General features: G+C 43.5%; 1 protein-coding gene across 1 annotated transcript in view; it reads right to left on the reverse strand.

The window, feature by feature from the left end:
- LOC144468530 (RNA-binding protein Raly-like) overlaps nt 1-17,636 on the reverse strand; it is a 299,758-nt gene extending 282,122 nt beyond the window's left edge. The window contains exon 1 of the mRNA XM_078178091.1: nt 16,931-17,636. The gene's annotated coding sequence lies outside the window, so the exon portion shown is untranslated. The remainder of the gene's footprint in view (nt 1-16,930) is intronic.
- Nucleotides 17,637-19,062: the final 1,426 nt, after the last annotated feature.

Here is a 19,062-nt window from a genome sequence, read left to right on the forward strand (position 1 = left end):
TCGACCAGTGTCCGCCAGCGATCAACATAGGTGCAGGGATCAGCGATCTAATAATTATCCCGGCCTCGTCCGTCGCGCACCTGATTAATATTTCATAGTCGAACACGATCCGGTTAATTAGCGCACGGTTCAAAGAAAACGAGACAACTCGTAAACAATACACTGATATATTTTCCGGCTCGTTTATTATTTCGCATTAGCATAACACGCGTTGCTTATCGATCGGTTAACATTCGCCGTCGCCCCTCTCTCTCTTTATACAATTTATTCGGAGTCTTCGTTAATGTTGTTTTAATTCTTCCCATTCGTTCCACGGCGAAACGCGTGTCGCGATAATTACGCGCGGGGCAAGGCTTGCCCGACGTCCGGCCAGTTTATAAATCACAATAACGGGCGGTGGGGAGGGGGGCGTTGGATACGGCATGGAAATCAAAGTATTTCCCAAGCGTCGCGCGCTCGCCTTCGGACCACCGTATCGCGCGAAATAGAAGTCGGGCGGGCGCGCTAATGACACGCGGCGGAACGCGGGCCGAAAACCATCCCCCCTCCCCGGCGTCTCCCCTCCCCTAACCCCTCCGTCGCGCGCGCCTATTGCTAATGAGCGTCATAAAGTCGATACGCTATCGGGGCAATAGTATGTAATTAGTAAATGGACGCCAGAAGCCCCTAAAATTGGTCTTTCCTAAATCGGCCGATCTATCCCCCATACGTCCCCCCCCCCCCCCCCCCCCCCCGGTGTGTGTGATGGCTTTCCTTTCCCCCCCCCCCCCCGAAAGTGATTAATTGCTTCTTTATAATTCGGAAAAGTCCCGGGGAAAGGGTTCGACGGGGAAATTACGAGAGGACCGTGTACGTCGACCGTGTCCCGGAACATTATACAAATAATTATGTGAAACATAATTATTTATACAACGATCGATACGTAATTATTTTTCGATCTCGATCGACGAAGTGAAAACATTCCCTCGTCGAATTTTATCACGTTGAAGTGCCGACAATGGACCGCTAAAATACCCGCACAGTTGTAACAATTTAATTAATTGAAGGGAAGCTAGAAAGTTGATATTTATCATAAGGGGTGGTTCATTCATAATTTAATTTATTCAAATGTATCACAATAAAAATGAATTTTCAAGATTGGTCCAAAAATTAGGCGTATTCGGGTGACGCGGCGCTCAACCTGTTAAAAATGCAAGGATTCCGGCAATTTATGATTTAATAATTTCAATAATCGTGACCGCTCTCGAAAGCAATTAACCAATTAAGATCCCGCGGTCGTTGAATAAAGTCCCTATGATTAATTCGGGCGAAACACGTTCGGGCCGATCGTCGTGAATTTATTACGCCGCCTCCCCCCCCCCCCCCCCCCTCCCCCTTAAGTCGCTCGTTCTGATCCCGCGCGATTCATTTAATTATGGAGACGTTCGAGTAACTTAATCGTGGCCGGAGCGTTTTCATTAGCGGATGAGCGATCTCGTGAGACGCTGGTATCGCGGCGGACTCGTTCGAACGTCGGGAAATATATATATAGAGCGTATTTTGCGTTTCTCAAGGATAAATTGTCCCCCCGCGCGCGCGCGGCCACCCTCAATTGAATGAATCTTGTTCGAGTAATGAGGGAATCGTGAATTGTCCTGGCGCCGATCGTCCGCGCCGCAATTGCTAGACGCGACCGGTTCGTAATATCCCGAACGGGGGCTGCAACAATCGTTTGTTTGCGCTGGGAAACACGGTATCCCGGAAAATCGAGATCAAAACGAGAAGTACTTATCGTTAGTGCATAAACGCGCTTTGTGTATAGAATTTACTGTATCGATTGCGTACAGTCGGCGCCGGCGTCAACTTTGAAATAGTAATACCTTTTTGCGCGCGCGTCGTCCATAGCGGCCGGCTGAAACGATCCTTTAATTTATGCGAGCTCTCTATTAATTCCGCCCTAACCTCGCAACAAATTCCTCGATCGGATGTGTCGTCGTATCTTAACAATGTTTATTGGGAAGCGTGCTTCTTTGGTCGAGTGTTTTAGTCGAATTATTCGCTGTTCGTCTTCGATTATTCTATTTATTTGATTAATTTTTTATTCGCATAATTCTACTGTTTTTGTTAGAATAATTCGACTAGTTTTTTATTCGAATAATTCGTTATTCAACTAATTTTTTATTCGAGTAATTCTACTAAGCTTTTATTCGAATAATTCGACTAGCTTTATATTAAAATAATTCATCGTTCTACTAAGTCATTATTCGAATAATTAGACTAATTTTTGTTAGAATAATTCGACTTATTTTTACTAGAATAATTAGACTGCTTTTCATTAGAATAGCTATACTAATCTTTATCACAATAACTAAACTAATTTTTATCAAAATAATTCGAAAAATTATTACAGAAAAATTGAATCAAAAATCTTTTCAAAAATTCCTTCGAATTAATCGTTTCGCGTATCAATTTCTGCGCGAACAAATTCTAATTCGAATAAAATTTCACGGCTACGCCGCAGCGATTATAACCCCGTCGCCGTTAATTCCATCATATTGTTTTAGTTAATATAGCTCCGGGCTCCGCGAAGCACCTTATTCCTCGAACGTTTAACCAATAATTAACCTCACCGGGGGTCTGATAATCCGCAAATCAGTAATTCTGTGAACGGGTATTGACTATGACGAGAACCCGGGTCTCTCCTTACGCTTCAGTCAACTGAGCGGATAATAGACTTAATCAATGCCGATGACAGCTACGCGGCCGTCAAAAATTCTTCAAAAATTCCGGCGGACCGAGGTATCTACCGCGACGCGAGACAATTAACGAACCGGGTTTTTACGAGACCGGCTAATCAACGTTGCGCGCTTACGATCTTTAATAACAGCGAAACGCGCAGCTTCTTCTGCTCCCACTTTCGTCGTTATAAAATTGCTACGACTGAAAAATAATCGAGACTCCTGGTTATGCCAAGTTATGTCTACTAAAGTCCGACTAAAAAATAATCGAGACTCTTGGTTAACATCCACTTTCGTTTCATCCCTCAACAATATTAATTCATTAATTAATTTATGTTTCAAATGAGATAAAATTTCTCTTATCAAAAATTTAGAATAATTTCTTGATCGCGTAACAATTCACCCGTATAAATAGACTCTGATAAAATTACATTAATTCAATAAAATAAACGCATTATTGTTCGAACAATCAGATAATCGCTATTCAAATAACTCCTTCGAATTTCGCGAACAACAAACGAACACTATAATTCGTAACAAACAATATTCATGACAATAATCGTTATTCGAATAAAACATTCGACCGGAAAATTCGCGCCACTAATTATCCGACAGAACAATGGAATCGTTCGTTTCGACCAATCAACGCCGAACACCGCTTTCGAGCGGCCGCGATTTAGATCGATAACGAGCCTCGCCATTTCGGCTTCGCAAGAACACCAGGCGAGGTTTCCGCGAGTTCCGCGGGATCCGGTCGTCGACGCAGACCGAAAAAAGGATAATAATAAAATCGTCATACGATTTATTCAACGGTTATATAGCGCCGCGGAAACGAGCTTTCTTGCGTGTACCTTCGACGAAGCCTGAAGAATTTTCCGCGGCTGGGATCCTCCTCTTCTTTTTCCCTCCCCGTTCGTGTACATAATAGGAAGCGGAGGGGGGGGGGGGGGAGAGAAGGTCGGTGGAAGAGGAGGGCGAAACGGGAATTGAAAGCACACTTCCATGCGTTGCAAATTATGCTCGATATTTTCATTCGGTGCTCGGAGGAGCGGTCAGAAATGTTTCCCGTTTCGGGTCGACGGATCCGTAAACAATGCCGCGAGAACCGTCGACGGCGGTTCATCTTGCGCGGTGAATTCTGTTAAAACTTCTTGGTTTAATGCCGGCCGGTGTTCTTTCCTTGATATCGTTAGGGGACGGCATCTCGAGCCTTACCAACGTATGAATAATTGAGGCGGCCGGTTCGTAGCTGTGCCTCGCCGAGGTTACACACCGTTGCGACAATAATTCGCTAATTACCGTCGAGCCGAAGTTCATCATTCGACGACAGAATTCGCGGTGAGTCGCGCGTCTTTTCGTCGCGGCGATTCTTATTTTCGTGGCCGAGGAATTCGAAAATCCCGGCTGGAATTTAAATTGCGCTGAAATCGCATTTTCAATTAGAGCGATCGAATATTTGATCGGGAACGTTAAGCTAGTGTCTCTGGACGAAACAAATAGATTCTAAATAAACTAATTGATATCGCAGTGACGACGATTCGTGAACAAATCACGCGAGTAATTAATTAGAAATTTATAGATAGTCGAGCGCGACGTTCGCGAATTCGATGCCGGGGTTTTCGATTTATTAAAGGAATAATAAATTTCGCGAACAAAACGAACCGATGAATAAATTTGCAATACTACTTAGATTAATACGTCGACGGTGGACGGTAATCGATAGCAATGTTTTCATTCCATTATGAAGCCGGGTGGCTTGAAAACCAACCCCACCGGCAAGTAACAGAAAATTATCGCATTATTATATCGGCGATTCTCGGCGCGGTCAATTTTTCTTGTATTATGCCAACAGTTCGCGTCGACTTTAAAGCTCCAATTAAACGGATAGACCCCCGGGCAATTACAATAGAGACGCGATTTCAAACGGGTCCCATAAAAATGACGACGCGGCGAACCAATCAACGCTCGCGCGCGCGAAACGTTTCCGTGTCGGTTCTACGAAATTCTGTTATTTAATTACCGGCCCCAAAATTGCTGTTCAATCTCGTTCCTTTCGTTTTCTGTAACGCGCGTGCGCGCGCGCTATTTCGAAATTGTATTCGCGAAATTGTCCGTTTTAATTAAAGCGACGCGTCGTTTCGCGTCTGGTCGAAGGCCGGCGCGCTATCCGCTTTAAATTGATTTTTTTCTTTCTTAATTATATCTTACGAACATTTTTACTGCGCGCGGAATTAGAGGCCGAATCGATATTCGAACTATTAATATCGCATTTCGAGGGAGCGCAGATTCCGAAATAAAGGGATTATATGAAAACAGTAGTTGTTAAAAATATTTTTAATCATATAACTGTTAATTACGATAATAAAATATCAATTGTAAGTATTTTATGATTGCGAGAAAATTAATTAGAAAATAGTAATATCGTCAGAAGGATATAAAGTAGATGTTATTTGAGGTAGAACGAGTTATTTAAAGTAGAATGGAGTTGTTAATTTAATTAAAAGATATTTGATTTTACAGAAATATTTAAGTAATTAATTTTTATCCAAACGATTTAAATCTGAATTTAATTCTAAATCCTAATTTAAAGTTACATTTAAATTTCAGTTTAAAATTAAAGTCAAATTCGAATTTAAAGTTAAATTGATATTTGAGTTTCAAATCAAATTTAGATTCGAATTTAAAATTAAATTTAGATACGAATTTAAAATTAAATTTGTATTAAAATTAAATTTAAATTTGAATTTAAAATTAAATTCGAACGTAAAACTAAATGTAAATATTCGAACACTGAAAATACTTAATTTTGCAGAATTTCTTTTCTCCTCGGTCCAATCGCGACAAACGCTTTCTTAACAAGGTCCACCCTTCCCCCCCATTCCCCCCTCGGTCCCAGTGACCAATGTAAAATTGAATTCTGCCGGATCCGTTCTGATTCGCGTTAAATAAAATACGTCGGAGATCAGTCGGCTTTCGAGGCGCTTAACACCGTTTGTGTTCGACGATTCGCCGTCGGCCGCCGGAAAATTCATAAACTTTTCTCTAAGAGGCTTTCCGGCGACATCAATAATCCACGGCTCTTTATTACCTTGTGCAGAAAGCCGGCGCCGTAGGAATTGCTCGTCTCCACGGCCGATTCGGAACGAACGTCTTCGTAAAAAATTGACAAGAAATTTTAGCGAACCAGAATGGCTGCGCGACGACGACGACAACGACGACGACGACGACGTGGCGACGACGACGGTTCCCCGAGCGAAAGCCCGGGCAACTTCTTTTGCGTTCGCCGATAACTTGTAAGTTATGATTGAAGGTGAAGACCGTTCGTTACGAACTCACAAGGCAGATATCATTTAGGAAGTTTCCCCCGTCTACTGTCTATGTACAGTCTGACCACCGCGTGCTGGCCGAGGCAACTCGAAAACTAGCGAACCAATTTCCATGAAACTTTCTGCACCGTTGCGAGCCTGCATCGGCGCCGATCTACCTGTATCTCTCTCTCTCTCTCTCTCGCCCGCTCATCCGCGTTTTGCTTCGCCGGAAATTTTTAATCAATTTCCCACGCGCGCGAAATCGGCGACACGACCGGAATCGGTGACCGTTGAAAAATCGTTGCTGCAATCTCTTTCTGCGACTTTTCTAAATTCTCAGCGTTTAAGTAATTATTTAGGTTGGTGTTTTAATTCAGTAATTTAGTTTATTATCTTAATTCAGTATTTTAATTCATTATTTTTATTCAGTACTTTAATTCAGTATTTAACTCAGTATTTTAAATCAGTATTTAACTCAATATTTTAACTCAGTATTTAGCTTCTCAGTTTTAAATAATAACATTGCTCAACCCTTTACATTCGAAGCCATTTCAACGATAAACCTAGAACCATTCTTCTGACCACTTTACGTAACAAAATGCATTTTATTTATATAAAATAGAATCTTCCGCACTCATGCAACAATTATGAGTAAATTATTAAACAATTTTTAAATGTAAACTCTTAATAAATTTTTAAACATAAATTCTGTTAATTTAAAAATTGTCTTGGAAAGTAATTAAACAATTTAGACTCAGAGTGACCATCCAAGTGCGAAGAATTGAACTATATTATTATAACTCGATTAAATAAATTGTTGGCGAACAGAGCTGGGATAATTAGTATTTATTAGGTGACTATTTTTGTCTTGCGATGACTAGCGTAAACGAGCTAGCATAAGGAAAGTATGAAGAAGAAATGAGCGCAATAGCTCGGTTCGTCCGACTATGAAAAACGGTGAAACGTCGGTGGTTTTATTAAAGAGAAAATAAATGTTTAAGTAATGAACCGCGCGCGGCGGGAACGAAGTAGTTTGTCTTCCATCGGCGGTCTTTTATCTCTTTCTCTGGCATCATTTGCCCCTGGGGGCAATCCTGACGCTCCCAGAGCAAATAACGCTTGTTGCTCGTGCCTGTTCTAGAGGAACTATAAATTGTGATCGACTGCTTCGTTTGTATGCAAAGTAATTGCTCGAAATGCACGTTGAATGTCGTAAATATCTTTTTTAAAAGGATATATTCGTCTGACAATACCTAGGTAATTATAGTTAGCTCGGTGTCACGCAATTACGCTGTGGAGAAATAAATAACAATGATTTGGAGAAAAAAGGATAATTGCTATTTATCATTAATCTGAAATTTTTTAAACACAAGAGAACGATATAATAATATTTTTAATTTTTTCTACGTTGAGTAAACTTTTTAATCGATGAAGAAATATTTTTATTTGTAATTTTTGCTAAACGATGCTATAAAAATTACAATTCGGGGAGCGAAATTACCTCTTAGAAAAGGGAGCGTTTTAACCCTTTGCACTCAAAGCCATTTTCACTGTAAATATAAAATAATTTTCCTGGATTACAGTATTTCTATTTTACACAACAAAGTGTAATTTTATTTCTATGAAATTGATTCTTGCGACTCGTATCGATAATTTCACCTTTAACAATTATTTATGTCTAAATTTCGTCATTATAAAAATTACTTTGGAACGCGATGGAACAATCTTGTTTATGAAACACCGCTAGAGCGCAAAGGGTTGATAATAAAAGACACAGCAGAAAGGAAATCGCTATTGTGTCGTCGGAGCTTCACGCAAGACGAAACTCGACGGGACAATTATTTCAATTGGGCGACAGGGAGGAAGTGTTTAATGAGAACCTATAGGAATTTAAATTCAGTGATCCCGTCTGTAGATACCCGATGGTTGCAGCGGAAGATAATAATCAAGGGAGGATAATAATTCAAACTTAATGAACCGAGGATTCGACAAAACATCATCGAGATCACGATATCCTCTGCGTTCGGCCATCTTCGACGAACTCGCGACGATATAACTGCCGGGATCCGAAATAAGGGTGAGTTTAATTATCATCGATCCCTCGTGGAAATTATTCTAATCAATTTATAATGCAACTTTTAATTACGATTCGACTTAAATATGAGTGAATTTGATTACAATGAATTTTATTGGAAATATAAATTGCAATAGAGTGTAATAGAAATTTTAATTATTGCGAAGCTCGATAGCAATTTACACTATTTTAAATTTTTAATATAAATATAAGTCAATATAAATTCAAATATAAATTTTAATACATTTCCAAAAGGAATTCAGTTCAAAATAAATTTTCGGCTGTCAGAATATAATTTTTGCCATCGATTTAGGTTGCGCTATATTTTTAGCAGACACTTTACTGTTTATGTAAACTCGAATTATGTGATAATCAAGAGTATTGCAAAATTGGCAAAAGATTGCAAAATTGGTCAAAAAATTGCTTTAATAAATGATAGATAAAACGCGTCACGGAAGAGTCAGTTTTAAAGAACAACGGGTAATCCGTCGACAAAAATCCAGCCTGGTGGGCAGCGGTAATTGCTTGACGGAATTAACGCGGCCGCAGTTGCTCGATACTGACCGCGCGCAAAGTTTTACGTAATACGAAAGTTCCCCGATATCGTTCGGCCGATTAAAACGCCTGCCGCGATTCAATACATCGCGCGATTGCTATCGGGGGAAATAGATGTTCTTCCCTTCGAAGTATCTGTTACGATCGTCGTTGGAAAGCGCGCGGGAGGCGGCCGCTCCGCTGTCGAACAATCAACTTCTGCGTAACTTTTAAACGGTTATTTAAGAAGAAAAACTCCGCGAGATCTCGCGATACCGTTCATCGTAACACCGTCGATGACCGTGGCGAAACAATCGGCCACTCTGCGAACAGCATGAGCGAAGAATTCCATCTCGCTGCGGGAACAAAATTAACCCTTTGCCCTCGATTGTGTGACTCTGAGATATTAAAATTATTCTGTCACCTCCCATGGTCGCTTAAAATGGAAATACTGTAGACTAGAAAAATTGTTTCAGATTTACAGTTAAAATGGCTTTAGGTTAAGTTTAAATGGCAAAGGGTTAATATTCAATCACAACTGACGAATTTAACGCGACCTAACCTCTTCAACGATACATTTTTCTGCGACTCGATTTTTACCATTTCTTCGCAATTTTCGCGCAGCATTTCTTCGCGTTCTCCGTAGCGTTTCGTCGCAATGGAAATTGTTTAACAAGCCGGATTCGCGCGACAATGTTAACCTCGAAAAGGCAGCCGGTCAATTTCTTCTCATCATTTCCCGTACGTTACGAATTTATTTGCTCGGGGAACACCTTGAATTAATCTGCATCGCAATGTGCGCCGGAGGTAATTAACAAATAGCAATAAATAAATGCCAATATTATAATTAATATTCCATGTCAATATTGCGAACGGCGTATTTTAAGCAGAAACATTAATTACGTTCGATGCAACTACGCGACAATATGGTCCCATCGAATGCTCTCTTTGCCTTCTTGTTTTTTATTGTGGAATAAGGTTTACGATAAAAATGTGGAAAAGTATAGAGAGGGATGAAAAGGTTGGTTTTTTATTGAAATGCGCAATGAACGATTTTAGTAAATGTATAGTGAAATATATAGCAAAATGTACGTTCAAGTTTATAGTAAAGTATACAGTAAGATATATAGTACGATGCAGGTCGAAATACACCCCTTAATGTAGGTTAGGATATACATAAAAATAAATTGTAGGTTATACACTAAAATGCACCCCAGAGTGTATACTAAAATAGATACTAAAATGTATACCTCTAAATATAGCTCAAATATTCCTCAAACTAAAAATATACTAAATATATAATAAATCATCCCCAAAATAGATGTCAAAATATACCCCAAAATATATACTAAAATATACATCAAATATACGTCCTCCAAAATATAGACCAAAATATAAACCAAAGTACCCTCAAAAAAACACCAAAATATATCCTAAAATACACCCTGAAACACACCCCTAAATATACCTTAAAATACACTGCAAACACACACCCCTAAATAAACCCTAAAAATACAAAGCAAACAACCCCTTAACAACGATGCAAAAGCGCCGGCTAAACAACGGCGAATAAAAGAATCGCAAATAGCAAAAATGCATTAGGCCGTCGAGAGAGTATCGCGGCGTCAAACTCTAAACAAAAGGCGTTACTTAGGCGGCGGGCGCCGCTGCGAGGCGTTCGTATCGAATGCACGGCGGGTGCGTTAGCAAGCTCTCAGTGTCTCCGCTTAATAATTAGCTTCGAGTAATTGATTCCGGAAACGCATTTGCCCCGTCGCGGAAACGAACGGAGCGGATTTTTCCGCGGACGAGGGCGAAAGTGTGTGCATCGATGGTGTAGAAACGAGACAACATCGACCGGGAGGTGGAGGGGCGGAGGGGCGGAGGGAAACAGCGAAAACGACTCCTGTAGTCGCGCAACTTGCCGCCTCGCATTACCATAAAGAGTGAACTGTTGAACGTCTGCGCGCCCGCGCGCGCGCGCGCTCGTCCGTAATTAATTTCATTCTCCGTTGATTTTAAATTGTACCACTGAATCCAAATCGTTGATTTATGATTCCCGGCCAGCGAACTCGTTTCCACGGTTCGCGATTCCTTTTTTTTCTCTACCGCCCCCCCCCCCCCCCCCGCCGCCATCGCCCCCTCCCCCCCCCATTTTCCCTACCCTGCCAGCGAGAATTTCGGTTCTATTTGCATGTTATTAACGCATTCGCGTTTTCCCTGGTTGCAACGCGCGGATCACTCTCGGCGGCCGGGACGCGGACAAATTTCGCCCCGGTCGTTCATTTTTAAGCCGGATATTAATTACTCTTTTCTGTCGTTTCCCGGCGTATTCATGTTTAGAAATAAAAAAAAAAAAAAAAAAAAAAACACAACGCGACAAAAAGTCTAGAATCCCTACGCGCTTCGAAATATTTCTCCTCCGCTGTGTGCCTTTTTTTTATTTGCATTTTTGTTGCTGCTTGTATTTTGTTGTTGTTTTTGCTGTTACCGCGCCCGTCGCGTCTTGCCGTTTTCGCGACAAAGTGAATCCGCGATCGGGGACTTCGTGAGAAACGTCGCGAGGAACGGACCCCGGCCGACTGTGCCGTCGAGAAAAGTAATTCTCGACGGTAAATTCGCCGACGGTGAGCTCTAATTTTACGGACTCTGTAATTTTACAGGCACTGTCGCAGCGCGATGCATTTTTATTCGCGACGTTTCCGTTCCCGAGATCGCGCGTTCGCTCTCGCGATTTCGCGCGGAATTTTCGGGACATCGCGATGCAGTTCGTAGTAGAATCCTCGGCGTAATGGTGTACGGAGAGTATTAGCGCCGTTTCGAAATAGTTATCGCGCCTCGGAAGGTGTTTGTTCCGACGGTGAATGATAAATGAAAATGCCGAGATCGAGCTTTATTTTTTTGTTCTCCATCGAACTTCGTTTCCGATTTCCAACGGCGAAAATTTACCGCGCGCGCGTACACGTGCGCCGGAGTACCATTTAGCTCACGTGTCCGTCCATTACCGGTTATTACTGCTCCAGTTAATGTTTATAAACCGTCGCCGGTAGCGCGGCGTTATTTGTTTCTCATAATAATATAACACGCGTCGATGGAAAGCAGCGTGTTGGCGCATAAGACAGGATGCAGTTGATTGGGCTGATGCACCGGTTATTGTGATTTGGCATTAAAAATGTGTAGACAAAGGAAAGGGTTGGTATGAAAATTGACACTTCAGCTCTGACATGTCAGAGATGAAAATAATAAAAAATCTAGGTTTATCAATTTTTATATATATTCTTTTTCCACCCTAAGTATCAAACCACGCGTCAAAGCAACTAATCCACTAATTCCTTCATAAAAATATTCTGTCCCTGATTTAATATTTAATAATATATATCAAAGCCTTTCTCATACCCTTCTTTAACCCCTTGCACTATAACAATTTTATATATATATTTTATTTATATATTCCTTCCGAATTAAAACTAAATTTGATTTTAGGAATAAGTATAGCTGAAAATAAAAAATAAAGACAAAAATTCTACCGTTCCTTTATATAAATTATTAAGAACAAACTATTGCTGATCAACGTAACTACGAAAGGTAATCATTGAATTTTAAATCGCTGATCGAATCGACATCAAATCGCTGGACGATATTTTAAAGAAACGCTGATTAAACTCTGATCCTGTTACGCAAACGGCGCCGTCGAAAATAAGTTCTCCAGGCGGAAGTTTAAAACGAAGTTTGGCCTGCATAACGCGGCTGTTATTTACCGCGTTTCGTGTTCCATGCCCGGGGATCTCAAGGCCGACGGAATTATTCCGATTTCGCCGGGACACTTTCTGTCGCCGCGTTCTCAACGGCAATTAACGTATCGCGACACCTCACGCAACACGAGGAATTAGATTTATCGGCTCTCGCTTTTTCTGGAACTCGAAGGGAGGGACGGCCGAGACTCTCCCTTAGATATCGTCCTGACGCAGGGAGCACGGATTCCGGCACGATGTCGCGAGCGGAGTAGTGTCCTGGCGAACCATTCAATTTTTTATTGGTTCGCCGGGCCCGCGCGTCTATCTTCCGGCCGGATAATTGGAAAATGAATTTTACATCTTGACAAGCTGTTGGACAAATTTTCTCGTGCCTGACCGACTCGCACGGGGTTACCGTCTTCCCTCGTCCGCCGCCGCGTATTCCATGCATTTGCATTCTAGAGCAGTTTTCAAAAATGTCGCGTCCGACGCTGGTAAATATTTTAAACGCATCCGCGACGATTTTTCCACCGTTACCTAACGAACGGAGGATGGAAACCAACGTGTCGAATATTTTTTTTGGATAACGTGGAATGTGCGATCGAATCGTAATTCGGCTGCAAGACTGTTCATTTGAATTAGGGTTGAATCGTGCATCCTGAATCAGAAATCCTAAGAAGGATTTCTTTTTCAATTATTTTATTGATAGATTATTAGAGTGAGAAATAATCGATAGAATAATAATAATTTCGTGAAGCAATGTATAATGAATAAATGGAAAGTAATTTATGATGGACGATGCATTTGTTCGCATAAAATATTCTTTGGGTAAAGAAAAATGGGTAGAGTCTAAATAAGTAGCTAGAATAATTTATAAAGATAGCTGGAATAATTTACAAAAATAGCTAGAATAATTTACAAAAATAGCTGGAATAATTTACAAAAATAACTAGAATAATTTATAAAAATAGCTAGAATAATTTATAATTATAAAAACAGCTAGAATAATATATAAAGACAGGTGGAATAATTTATAAAGAATCCATAGACAGAACTAATTTACAAAGAATAAATACACAGAATAATTGACAAAGAATAACTGCATAAAATAATCGACGAAGACTGAACACACAGAAAAATCGACAAAGAACAAGCACACGGAACAATTAATATCGAACGCTGGATAACGCGAGTAAAATATTCGACTAAAAGCGAACAATTATCTCAGATAAACGCCGAACTCCGGCTCGGTGCCCGGGCGCGTTCGCGCAGAAAAAAAGTCGCGTCACGTCCGAAGCAATTTGTCTCGGGGAATCGCGCGATCGATCAAACAAAAATTTATTCCTCGCTTCTTTCGGCCGATTTTCCCTTCCCCCCCCCCCCCCCTGCCGCGCCGGTGATAAACTTATCTGCGATTGCAACACGATTTACCCAGACACGGTGCATATTCAAGTGTTTCTGGCTCGGAGGAGCCGACGGGGTTAGGGGGTAGCAGGGGGAGGGTGGGTGGTTGGGACGGGGGATGGGGCTGAATGTAAATTACACGGGAAGGAATTTATTACCGTTGCTGGATCAGTTAACAACCTCACGGAAGTCGCACAATCGTCACGAAAATGTGTTCTGTTCGGCGCGATTAATATACAGGCCGCGTACTAATTTAAATATCATTTGCACGGGCCGGTGTACACAGAAATGCATGCGATCATTAGCGTCGAAAAGAATTTAATTACATTTTGTTTGAAAACCGCGGCGGCGGCGGTCGCTCGCGCGAAAATTAATCCGGCGATGGTCGTCGTCGTCGTCCTAGTCTTCGTGGATCTCTTCGCCGCGCGAACACCTGTACCGGGCATCGATGTACACGTATACGTGTGCACAGAAAGGTGGAAAGAGAGAAATAGACACAGATACGTGTGCAGAGAAAGGTAGAAAGAGAGAGATAGACAGAGAAACAGAGAGAAAGAGAGAGAGAGAGAGAGAGAAATAAAGGGGGGATAAAGGGGCCGGGCACTATCCGCGAGACTTTTACCGAACCGGTAATGCAATTCTTAAGATTTCCACGAGACCGCCGAGAGTCTATTATTTTAATTGCGCATCGTCCGGGGAGCAATATCCCGGGGAGCTGCTCCCCGATCGTTGGGCGGCCGAACGATAAATGGAATCGGAGAGTATCGAAACGAGCGATCCGGTTCGAGGACAATTATAAATGTCTCGCTTTTTAATGTGTCCCCCATTAGGCGGCGGGGGGAGGGGCGGCCACGATAATTGATCGGCGAAACAAGTGTCAAAAGTACGGGAAAGAAACAATGACGATCAGTCACCAATTAATCGCTGCGAGCACGAACTTTATCGATCACTTTCCCCTTTTTCGAGCGCGGACGGGTTTCGCGCGCCCGCTGTCTTCGCGCTTCGCCAACACAGTCGTCGACGATCGCGTCGAATTAATGTTTTACCCGATCGTGTTAAAACCGCGAAACTTTCCGCGACATCGATACCCGTCTTCGTAATACCAGCGAATCTTAACTCTTTGCTATTTTCCGCTCTGTTTCGCCGATTTTTAATTCAAGATTGCCGCGTATTGCCGGGGCGCGTTTATGAATCATTTATTCGACGCGTGTGTCGCTCTTGCCGATAATATTGCGATAGCGTTAAGAATCGGAATGAATGTTTTATTGTTCGCGGAAACGGCTGCTTCTAATACAGCATGAATCGTTAATATTAAAACACTGTGTTAAGTACAGAAATTGTTAATTTAGGGAGGTAATATAGCAACGTCCATGTATCAAAAAGTAATCGCGAGGAAAATCGACGGCCCAAAATAATCGAATTAATGAAACACGAGTGAAACAAGAGCCAACTTCCTCGTAAATATATTTGCCGCTTGAATTTCTAATTTTCACCGAACAAACGTCGACTGTCTCGAACTCCTCGTCCGTCGACGACGGTCTAAAAAAAAAATTTGTTGCTTTCCAGCTCACTTTCGACGATTTCAATTTTCCAAATCGTGCTTCAGACTTTTTTACGCGTTCGCTGTTCCCGCGCGTCGCACGCGGTGCACGCGGGCGCGCGCGGGGCTCGGAAGTTTATTTAAAACAAACTCCGGCGAAATAAAACTGATACCGTGCTACGGCGCGGCCGTTAATGAAACGACTAATTGCGTTTTCATTTCTAATTCCGCGGTTCAAACAGCTGCGCCCGACAAACGGCAAACAAGGAAGAAATTGCGGATTGATGAATGCGTCTATTGACGTATTAATAACGGACAAATGAATATTGATCCCGCACGGTTTGCAACAAATTTCGCTCGCGCGGGGCAAGCGCAGTGCCGGGGATCGTTTAATTTCTTTTTTTCTTTTTCCCCTCGGCTCGCATAACCTTGACTGAACCGATACGCCGAAATTCACGGAAATGCCGCAGAGCGCGGCGTGCGCGCACGTTGCGCCGGAATAATCATTAACCGACTTTCGGTGATCGTCAATTGAGAGAGTTCTTCGTTGGTTCGACGATTTTCAAATAGCAGGTTATGTCAGGTTATGTTCGACGATTTTCAAATAGCAGGCGAGAAACTGGTCGTCTCGGCACGATAGAATCAACCCCTTGGCACTATGATTTCTTCCACGGCTACGTTCACTGTACTTCTTCGTCCACGACACGGTTCAACGTCCATAACAAATACTCAATACCAAAATATAAATATTTATTACCAAAATAAATATTAACAATACCGCAGTTCGATCTTCACGCGTTTATATGCAGTCGTGACCTGTGACCTCAAAGCACCACTAAAAACTGTCGTACCACGTTTTAAAATAACTTTAACAATACCAAATTCATTTACGTTTGAAACACTGTTAAAATTGCAACATAAGTCGCAACAATCAATTTTAGATTTCATTGAAATTAACTCCAAAGGATTAACAACTCCCCCGACGGAACAATTGTTACTTCACTTTCGAACTCTGCGAAGCGAAATGTTGCAAAGCGAGATACCGTTCCGAAATTATTAGCGTGGATCTTTGTCAGAAGTATGTCTCGTTACAGCGTGCGCGCGATGCGGCTTGAATTACGAGCTGATAAATATTCCAGCTGACCGTAACAATTGCTCCGTAGCCGGCGGGGAGGGGCGGGGAGGAGGTTGAAATCCGTGACAGCGGTTTCCGCTGAGTTTACGACATCCAAACTGTAACTATAATATCATAGACATGACACGGGGAATTGGCGTGGAAACGCCGCCATCCAGAACTGTCAATGACCACAAACTTTCGGATACTCGAGGGTCGGTGTCCGCGCGCGATTAATCCTCGGGAGTCCGACGCGTCGTCGCGCGGAACAAGGACACTTATACGAGCGAGTGCGGACGATCTCTTCCGCGGCGTTGAAACCGAGAATCGTTCTACGGCGGGGGAGTGACTCCTGTCGGGAGCACCCTCGAGGAAAGGTGGCGAAAAAAAAAGTCTGGGGTAGACCCGGTTAAACGGTAATTTCCCGCAGCGAGTCGCGCGGGTCCGCGGTCGGTCACGCGAGTGCCGCGCGGCACCTGGAATGTCTACTTTGGAGATTACTCACCGAACAATAGAAGAGAGCGAGAGTCGGAGGGGGAAGAGAAGGCGGGCTGACAAATATCGAGGCGAGTATCAAAGGCTGCGATCCGTCCACGCAGAGACTCTCGTTCGTGATTCGAGAGGCCGAAAAAAAAGGCGGCGAGTAGAAGGAGGCACACACGGCCGGGCGGAAGGGTTCCGCGCGCGAACACGCTCGCAGCTTTTCTCCTCTTGCGCTTTCACCGGATCACCGTTGGCTGGGGCTTTATCCCCGGGCCTGTGGTTCCCTCGCCGGGCGTCCCAGTCGCCGGTCGGCACGCACAGGTGCGAGAAAACCTCGAGGGTCTCGGAGGGTGGCACAAAAGCGCGACCCGTCGGAGGGTCCCGGAGAGTCGCCGATGCTCGCGACGAAGCGACGAAGCGGCGCGGCGGCTACGTCCTGCTAGCGGATGTCCTGCTGCCGGAGATGGAAAGAGCACTGAGCCTTTTGCCGGAGTTACCGCGGCGCGACACACAGTCCGGTGGTGTCCTCGTGGCCCTGGTCTGCGAGAGCGAACCGGTCCCGAAAATCCTTCGCGGAGGACAACTGTCTCGCGCCCGGTTTGCGCGAAAGCCACCAGCAAGGGGGGTCGCGAGTTCGAGAGTCGCCGGATATATCGACCGGACGGATCGCGGGATCGATTTGTCGGAGCACCGCGCGTTTCCGGGGTCGTTCGTTTGATTTTCGCTCGGATCGGTCGACGGTTATCCTTGCGGCAGGAGGCCTCCGTAGGGGTCACACGAGTCGGCGAGAGAAATCGGCGCAAGCCACTGCGATGCGAGGACGTCGCGACGACTGGCGGACGCAGACTGACTCGAACGCCGTCGCGTCGCGTCGTCCCTCGGTTTTCACGGCGCGGCGCGGCGCGCTGCGACGCTCAACGTCCCGACGCCGCTCGTCGAGGGCGCTCACGCTCGTCGTCGGTCGGCCGACGTCCGTGCCGTTTCGTTTCGTTTCGTTTGCGTGGCTTTCCGCCCCTCGCCTTTTCTTCCGATTCTTCGACGCGCGCTCTCTCTCTCTCTCTATCTTTCTCTTTCTCTCCCCCGTCCGTCGCGACGCACCTCTCCCTCTCTCTCTCTCTCTCTCTTCCTTCACCCTCTTCTCTCCTCCTTCTCGCTCTCGCGGCCGCACTCCTTCCCGACGCGTGCCTCCCTTTTATGATGCCTTCGCCGCGCCGCGGCCTCGAGGATACGACAGGAGGGAGGAAGGACGCGGAAACAAGGCTGGAAAAATGAACAAAGACGGAACGCAACAGTTGTGAATCTCCTGGCACGGTAAGTATACGCGGAGAGTCGGCAGGACGCCGCCGCTCCGGGGGAAAACTTCCTTTTTACGCTCAACTTCGCGGGACCCGGCCAGACCGACGATTGCTACTTTAGAGTTCCGCGGCGGCGCTCGGAGACCCGCCGCGGAAAAAGATTTCGAACGTAATGCCGCGTCCGTTTTATTCCGCGGCCGAGTTTTTGCCCCGCGAGATTGATCGCCGCGATCAACAAGTTAGCCGGCAGGACCTCCCGAACACACGCCGCTTGTTTCCTACCGAAGCTTTCCGGGCTGCCACGGTCGGCGTTTCGCGTTCGCCGGGTTATTAGCACGACCTTTTCGTTAGATTTTTTATTCTTTCCGGAATTATAGGGATTTGTAAGACATGTATGTATGTAGTTTATATTAGAATTATTTACCGAGTTGTTCGGAAAATTCGTTTCACATTTCGTAGAGCTATTTTGTATGAATAAAAGATTGAAGTGAATTTTTGGAGGATTTAATGTCTAAAGAAATAATATAATATTGCGATAAATAGCGCGATGAGAAAAGTATATTAAAATAATTTTTTCTTAGATTTTATAAAGTATAGGTTATAGAGGTATAAAGTAATTTTTATCTAATTTTCTTCTGTCGCTTAGACAGAATAAAATAATTGAAAGTGACGCGATTTCCAATAACCTTTTTTCTATAACATAACATATTTAATATATATAATATATAAAGCTGCTTTCTTTTCAGCAATAAACCAAGCTCACTATGACCTTCTAAACGCTAAATTGTACGATCGTTCTTTGACAATAAATGCTCGACAATTAACCATTTCAGAACGCATAAATTAAATAAAAGGCACC

Source organism: Augochlora pura, chromosome 4, assembly GCF_028453695.1.
Source record: "Augochlora pura isolate Apur16 chromosome 4, APUR_v2.2.1, whole genome shotgun sequence".
Classification (NCBI taxonomy): Eukaryota; Metazoa; Arthropoda; class Insecta; order Hymenoptera; family Halictidae; genus Augochlora; species Augochlora pura.